The sequence below is a fragment of the Panicum hallii genome, chromosome 7 (assembly GCF_002211085.1).
Source record: "Panicum hallii strain FIL2 chromosome 7, PHallii_v3.1, whole genome shotgun sequence".
Classification (NCBI taxonomy): Eukaryota; Viridiplantae; Streptophyta; class Magnoliopsida; order Poales; family Poaceae; genus Panicum; species Panicum hallii.
In genome coordinates, this window is record NC_038048.1 from 12,990,515 (window position 1) to 12,998,369 (window position 7,855).

The window sequence follows — 7,855 nt, forward strand, 5'->3', positions numbered from 1 at the left end:
GACTATGAAGGCTCGCGAGATAGTTACGCTTAGCCCTCAGCGATCTTCTTCGTGCTCGCCCAGTTCCGGCTCATCATCCTTTTCGAACAACAGCGGCAATAGGGACCTCCCAACCGCTACTGGCAAGTCTGACCCAAGTGGCTCCAGTGCTCGTCAGGCTTCTGGAGCGAAGACTCCGAAGGGAGTGGCAGTTAATCTGAAAGCGATGCCTACTTTGTGAGCATAAAGGATCCTGTTGCTGTTGCTGCCGAGCTAAATGCTTTGGGAGCCAAACTAATCGGTGGCTGCACAATTGGGAGCCTTCAGTTTGAGAGCAGTGTTTGTGAGCGCCAGTTCCTTGCCAAAGCGGTGTGGGGGGGGGGGGACATTTTTCCTTCCGCTGATGGAGAAGGAGCTGATGAAAACTGGCATGCCCAATATGCTTTGCTGCATCGGGGACCTAGCCATGAAGGCTTTTGCTTCGCTCTCTCAACAAGGGAGAAAGGAAACAACTTCCACTGAAGTGTTTCTTATGCCATACCCGAAATGGTTAGGCATGAGCACAACTGCTTGAACTCTCGTAGGTGGTGGTAGGGATTTTCACTATCGTAGCCTGAGAAGGGTTGTTCCCGAACCATGGCAATGAAGCCAGGACAGAGTTCATAGCCAGAAGCTGTGATGGGCTTGGAAGATTGAGGTTGCTCTAAGAACTCGCCCTTGGGAACAGAAAGATTTTGGATAGAAATATGCTCCATGGTAACAAAAAGGATAAAAGAAAGAGTGATGAGGACATCTCTCCTTTGCATACAATGCAAGGACCGATCACTAGAGCACGTGCGCGGCAGTTGGATCTCCAGGTACGTTCTAACCTTATCGATTATTTTTCAGAATATACGCTTGGTTCCATGCATATTTTATTGATTAGGAACAATAGAGAGGACCAGTAAGGACTTGGAGAAGGCCAAGGAGTCAAGGAGGAGGAGCTAGGGCATTCACACCAAGGAGGAGTCCATGTCCAACTCGACTTCGACTCCACCTCGGATTCCAGAACCTAACTTCACCAAAATTGACGCCCTGGCCACATACTGAGTCGGATTTGGACGTTCTATATATGGTTGGAACCAAAATTTCATAAATCTTCGAATGGAATCAGTCCCACCTCAAAATTCCTTCTAATTCGATGGAAATCGTCAACACAAGTGGGCATCCAGAATCTGTCAGGGTGCTGTGTCACCGTCTGTTGGGCCGTTGGCCCGTGTACCGTGTTGGAGCCCGTTAGGGTTGCGTCCAAGCAACTTGTATGCCCCTAACTCCCTTTTATTCAGTAGCTATTGCCAATTTAGGGTTTAGGGTTTGCTTAGATTTAATCTGTCATCAAACAGTGTCGCCGTTCATCGGTTTGTGAGACTCCATCTTGTAATCAAGTTTGTTTGATTGCATCTCCTGTTCTTGTTTGTGTTCTTGATTGCGCTTGCAGGGATAAGCCTTCATGGTGAGGTTATTCATGTGATATGGGTGATAACCAACAGAGCTGTGGTGTAGTGATTGTGAGGTTCTGTTCGTTCGGAGCCTCAGATCATCAACGTCGAGTTCTCCACAAATCAAGTTTACCGTACCTCTCGAAAGATCGAGACTCATCCTCCTATCAAGTGGTATCAATTATCAGGTTGCCCATGAGGTATACTCGTGTGCCTTTAGATTAATTTTGTTTCCGTCCTATAGTCCACAAAAAGCCACAAAAATTTTTACTCTGTCCGACCTACAACCCTCGCTCAGCCTTTTGCACAATTTAGTTTTGGAGTCCGTAGTTCTGAGTTCGTGTCCTAGGTTGAGTTTGGTTGCTGATTTAGATTTGTTTTAGTTTAGTTTTGTTTCTTCAATCCGCTGCCATCCACAAAAAATAATCAGTCTATAGAAAATTTTACATCCACCACCGATCCACCTATTCGTATCCGATTCAGTTTCCACCGCCACAAAAACCTAATTCGGAGGGTCCTCCTTAAAACGGGCATAACTTTTCACTCAGAACTCCAATTAAGGTGAATTTTTTTTGAAAAGCCCTTGAAAAGTTGGACAAATGATTCCCCCACTACACTGGGCAGGACATTCTCAAAAAATTCAAAAAAAATCAGGAAGGCACTTGATTCGGGCTCCAAAGTTCCAGCACCAGTTTTTCCAAATGCTCCTGAATTTGTACCGATCACATCTTTCATCGGTTTGGGCGGATATTTGGTGCTGTTCCTATTCTTGTGCCCCTGGTTGAGAAAAAAATATCACAAAAACAAAGCAAAAAAATAAAAATTTGATTCCTACTAGTGCTAAAAGACAAAACAGGGGGTAAATTGCTGTTTTTCTATGTGAGCTGCTGGATACTTGCTGCTACTGTCTTTGTTGTTCATCATCTTTTATCCTTGTTCCTTGCTTGCTGCCATAACTATTCTACTACATTTTTAGGCCAGCAACTAGATCAAGTTCTTCGGACACTTATTCAGCATTGCTATCTGTTACTAACTTGTGGGCCACATACATATACTGCATTTGAGCCTTCCCAAGTTCCATCTTCTCCCGAGCAGAACAGGTACCCTTTGCAATCACACCCACTCTCTTCGGGTTGTCATACCGGTCACCGTTTGCCACCTGCAGTGCTGGTAAAAACGGGGTAAGACACATCTTACTGCTTGTTTTCCACTTCCACTTTAGAGAGTGTAGTCGTAGGGTTCACAACCTTTTGCCTTTATTTCTATTTTGTTCTAACCATGACAGGAAAGGAGCTGATGGACGAGACCTCTCCTTCTACACCACCGAATGATAATGAGTGCGTGTCCTATGTGGAACTAAAAGACATGATGCGGGCGATGACTGATGCTTTCAACAAGTACCAGACCACTACAACAGACACCTTTCATAGAATTCATACAAGTATTCATGGTCTTGCCGCACGGCTGGACGCGGTGGAGGCTCATTTTCCCCACCACGCTCCACCCCCCATCGTCCGTGCTGCCCGCAGCCTTGCTCACAATTACAAAGAGGACGAGTTAGGCGACGACAAGGTTGATGCACAACAACAGCTTCGCCTTCTACGTCATCGTCAAGGTATGGGAGGTAATGGTAGACGTCGTCCTCATGCTCCTGAGCAAGATAATGATCCTTACGCTAAGATTAAGTTTTCCATTCCAACTTTTTATGGATCTTATGATGCTGAGACTTACTTGGATTGGGATATGATGGTAGAACAGAAATTTAGCTCCCATCTTGTTCTTGAGCGTCATAGAGTTAGACAAGCCACTAGTGGGTTTAAATATTTTGCTATCATTTGGTGGAATGAACTTGTCAATGCACATAATGCGTCACAGACATGGACTGCGTTAAAAGAAGAGATGCGCACTAGGTTTGTTCCTCCATCATATAGACGTGATCTTTGTAAGAAATTACAACGCTTTGATCAGGGTGACATGTCTGTCCAAGAGTACTACCAAGAGTTGCAAAAATGTATGCTTCGTTATGGGGTAGTTGAGGATTAGGAAGACCATATTGTTAGGTTTTATGGGGGCTTACGGCGTGAGATCCAGGACATAGTTGATTATAAGGAATATCGTTCTATACAACATTTGTTTCAACTTGCTATGTTGGTGGAAAAAGAACTGCAGGGTCACCAACAGTAGCGGCAGAACAACACCTTCACGCCACGGCAGTGTAACACCCTAATTTTGAAAATTTAAAACTTAGTATTCTCTTAGGACCATAAGGTTTCATTCTCTCATTTTGAGCTTAGAGCATGCATCATGAATTAATAGCAATTTAATAAACCATAAAAAAAATATAAGGAACTATAGGCTTTGTGCATTTCATGCCCCTCGCATTATTTTATTGATTGTCTTCCATTTGAATTTAAATTTAAAATTTGAATTCAAATGCATTTGAATGCATTTCTTTTTCTCTCTCATTTCCTAGTTGGGCCCGGCCCACTTTTCTTTCTCTTTTTCTCTCTCTCTTTCTCCCTTCAGGCCCAGCCCAGCCAGCTCTCCTCTCTCCCGCACGGCCCAACCAGGCGGCCTTTCTTCCCTTCTTTCCTTTCCTTCGCGCGGCCCAGCAACACCCCCCGGCCCAGGTTGCAGCGCACGCCGGCCTTTCCTTTTCCCCCTCCTCCTCTCGCTGACGGGCGGGGTCCACCCGTCAGGATCGTCCCCGACCTCAGGCGCGAGTCCAACTCGGACTCGCACCCAAGTCCGGTGGACCTCCGCCGCGGGGGGCCACAGGCCCGCACGCCCAGGTGCCTGGCGTGCCCTTATTTAAATGCCCCGTGCCCTAGCTCCTAGTCCCCAAGCCACAGCCACCGCATCTGCCTAGGAAAACACTAGCGCAGCAGCTCTACCGCCGCCGCCATTGCCAAGCTTTGGGAGCTCGCCGCATCGCCGCTCCACCGCTTCCCGCCGATGAACAAGCGCTCCAGGGGCTTCGCATCGGGGTGAGGATACTCACCCACCACTTCTCTCCCTCTCCCTTGCTTCCCCGCGCCCGCACGGCCTCGCCGTCGATCCCGAGCCGCCGCTCGCCGCCGCGCCGTTGCTCCGGCCGGTTCCGCCACCCCCAAAGCCCCCAGATGGGTTACCCGTTGAGCCCGCTATCTCCCAGTGCAAGCCGCACTCGAAACCGAGGCCGGGAGCATGTTAACGCATTTGCCCCGATGAGGCTCCGCTGCTCGCCGCCTCACCGACCCGCCGCCGACGCTGAGCGCCGCCGCCCTGCGCCGCCCTCGCGTTCCAGCCGTCAGATCTAGATCCAACGGGTTAGATTAGATCTAACCCGAGTCAATAGGGTCCGGTACCGATCAACCCAAGGTCAATTTGCGCTTAGTCCTTGAGTTTTGTAGAAATCAACCCGCAGTCCACGGTAGTTCAAAAGTATTCACGAATAGATCCTTTTTCTTCCGTTTAGGCCCCTGACTTTTTCAAAAATAGAACCCACAGTCCTAGATCCTTCTATTTTACAATCTAACCCCTAGGTCTAAGGTTTAATTATGATCTAGCCCTCAGTTTCTTCGGTCAGAGCCCTCTTAGTTTCAAATCTTCTACAAATAAGCCCCTAGAATCATGTTTTAACCCTAACTTCTCCGTTCTAACTCCGTTTTCATCGATTCTTGCGCTCACGTGATCCTTACAACATATGCAGTAGCTTTATTATATTATTTTGCTCTGTTTATATTGATTGGTGTACTGTTTCTTATTTATTGTATTTGTTTGGTTCTATGTATTTGTATGCTACGATAGACGGTACGCAGTTCGAGGGTCCACAAGAGCCGAGCTTCAAAGATGTTCTCGAGCAGAAGCAGTTCGTTAACGAAGGCAAATGGTCCTTGATCGTACTCTAGTCCCAATAACTTTATAACTACACACATTTACTTTATATGCATGCATGTGTCTAGAATATGATGGATCCTAAACTAAGGATGTGCCTAGTTTCTTTTGAACTTTCTTGATTAAACCTGGGTTGTTACATTTATGTTGTAGCTATGCTAGTTTCTATTACTTAGATTTTGGTTGGATAACCTGAAATCATGCTATACTGGTTTACTCATGTTGTGGAATACTTTTATGGTGATAATTAAGATCATTGCATTAATTGGAACATGGAGAACCACCCAGGAAAACAGTGCAACCACAATACTACATGGTTCTGGTCTTGGCTAATTAATTAGAAACTTTAGCTTATGATGATCTTACCGAAAGGGCAAGAGGGATTGCATCGTCGGGGTATAGCTCGGTTCTCTTGAGGCATATTGATATATGTGGTCCTTGGCTAAGGCGTTTCCTCATTAGGGAGGGTTATGACCGCTTTGGCTTGAAACCTTAGCGGATTATCATAAGTTAGGGAATCTTTGTAAAGGCCTCGTAGTGAATCCCTGCCACTCACCTTGGAAGTGTTTAAGGGCCTTGCAAATCCGAGCATCAAGGGAAACACAAATTGTGGGTAAAGTGTACAACCTCTGTAGAGTGAAATCTGACATATCAGCCGTGCTCACGGTTAGGAGCGGCTTGGACACTCACATGATAATTAAACTTTAAGATGATCTAAAGCGATGTTCTTTGTTTATTTATGATGATGCTTATCTGTTACTAATATATGTTTAAGGGATTGGTATATACTTACACATAGTTAAGCTTGCTTAATAAAACTTGATCAACTAAAAATGCTTATTGCAGTCAAACCATGTTAGCTTTTCCTTGATTATAGCCTTGCATGTCATATAATTTACTCCACTTGCTGAGTACCAACCATGGTGAGGGGCGCACGAAAGGAGGTAGACCTTCGGTGTCACACTTGCTTTATTAGAAACAATGCTGCTTAGCACAAGATAATTGTCCGAAGTTATCTGAATACTTCGAGGAATACTAGGCGTATGTCTCCCAGTCATCTGCCTGTGAAGTCGAAGTCCGCTACTAGTTATCAATATTTATTTATTTGTTTAAGATTAAGACTGTCAGTCATGTAATAAAGTACTAATATACTCTATTTCGTTAATGCATTAATTTGGGTATTCACTTGTGATATCTACTATATTTGCGGAACTTGATCCTGGCGCATATATGGGATGCATTCGGTTCCTTTCCTAAACCAGGTGTGACAGAAGTTTCCGGCGCCAGCCAAAGCGGCGCCCTCCTCGAGCGTACGTGCGGCCACACCTTCCTCCACCAGTGTTGTACGCAGCACTACACATTCAACATCAAAGGGTCAAGATAGTAGCAAGTCCCAGACGTCTCCTGGTGTTGCAGCAAAGGCTATGGTGCCCAACACTTCCACTGGTCGCACATCCGACATCAAGTGCCACCGCTGCCAGCGAGATTGCCCTAGCAAACAGACCATCATTGCTACCGCTGACGGTGGGTATGTTAGTGCTTCTGATATTGAAGATGAAAATATTATTGCAGCTAACATTTCAGGATCCAATGATGGTGCTGAGGAGGTTCTTGGTACATCTGCGACCAACAACTACAGGACCTTAATTGTGCACTGAGCTTTGAGCACCACGGTGGGAGAGGACGACAAACGCCAACGTCACAACCTTTTCAACATGTTTCTTGTCGTCAAGGACTGCCGTGGGCATACAATCATTGACGGAGGTAGCTGCAACAATTTGGTGAATGTTGAGGTGGTCAAGAAGCTTGGCTTGACCATGTGGGAGCATCCACATCCTTATCACATTCAATGGTTTAACAACAACGGTAAGGTAAAGGTAACAAAAATAGCAAGGATACTTTTTCAATTGGGTCTTACCATGACTTTGCTGATTTTGATGTGGTGCCTATGGATGCTTGCTCTCTTTTGTTGGGACATCCTTGGGAGTTTGATACTGATGCTATTTACTATGGTAGATCTAATAAGTATACTCTCATGCATAAGGGCAAGAAAATTGTGTTGCTGCCAATGACTCCCACTGAAATTGTGCAATTTGAGAATGAGAAAAAGAATAATGCTAAACAAAAGGGTGTTTTCAATTCTGAAAATCAGCAACCTATTAAGTTAAACAATCCTGATTTGTTTGCCACTAAATCTGAGCTTGATGAGTTATCTGCATTTATTGGACCTTGCTATGCTTTAGTGTGCAAACATGCTTTATATTCCACTGAGGTCGCGTCCATTGCTTTACCACCTGCTGTTGCTAACCTTTTGCAGGAGTATATGGATGTCTTTCCGTTGGAGCTACCCCCCAGATTACCACCTGTGCGAGGCATTGAGCACAAGATTGATTTGATTCCAGGGGTGAGCTTGCCAAACCGTGCTGCCTACAGAACCAACCCTGACGAGACTAAGGAAATTCAGCGACAAGTCCAAGACCTTCTGGACCGCGGGTACATTCGTGAGAGCCTTAGTCCTTATT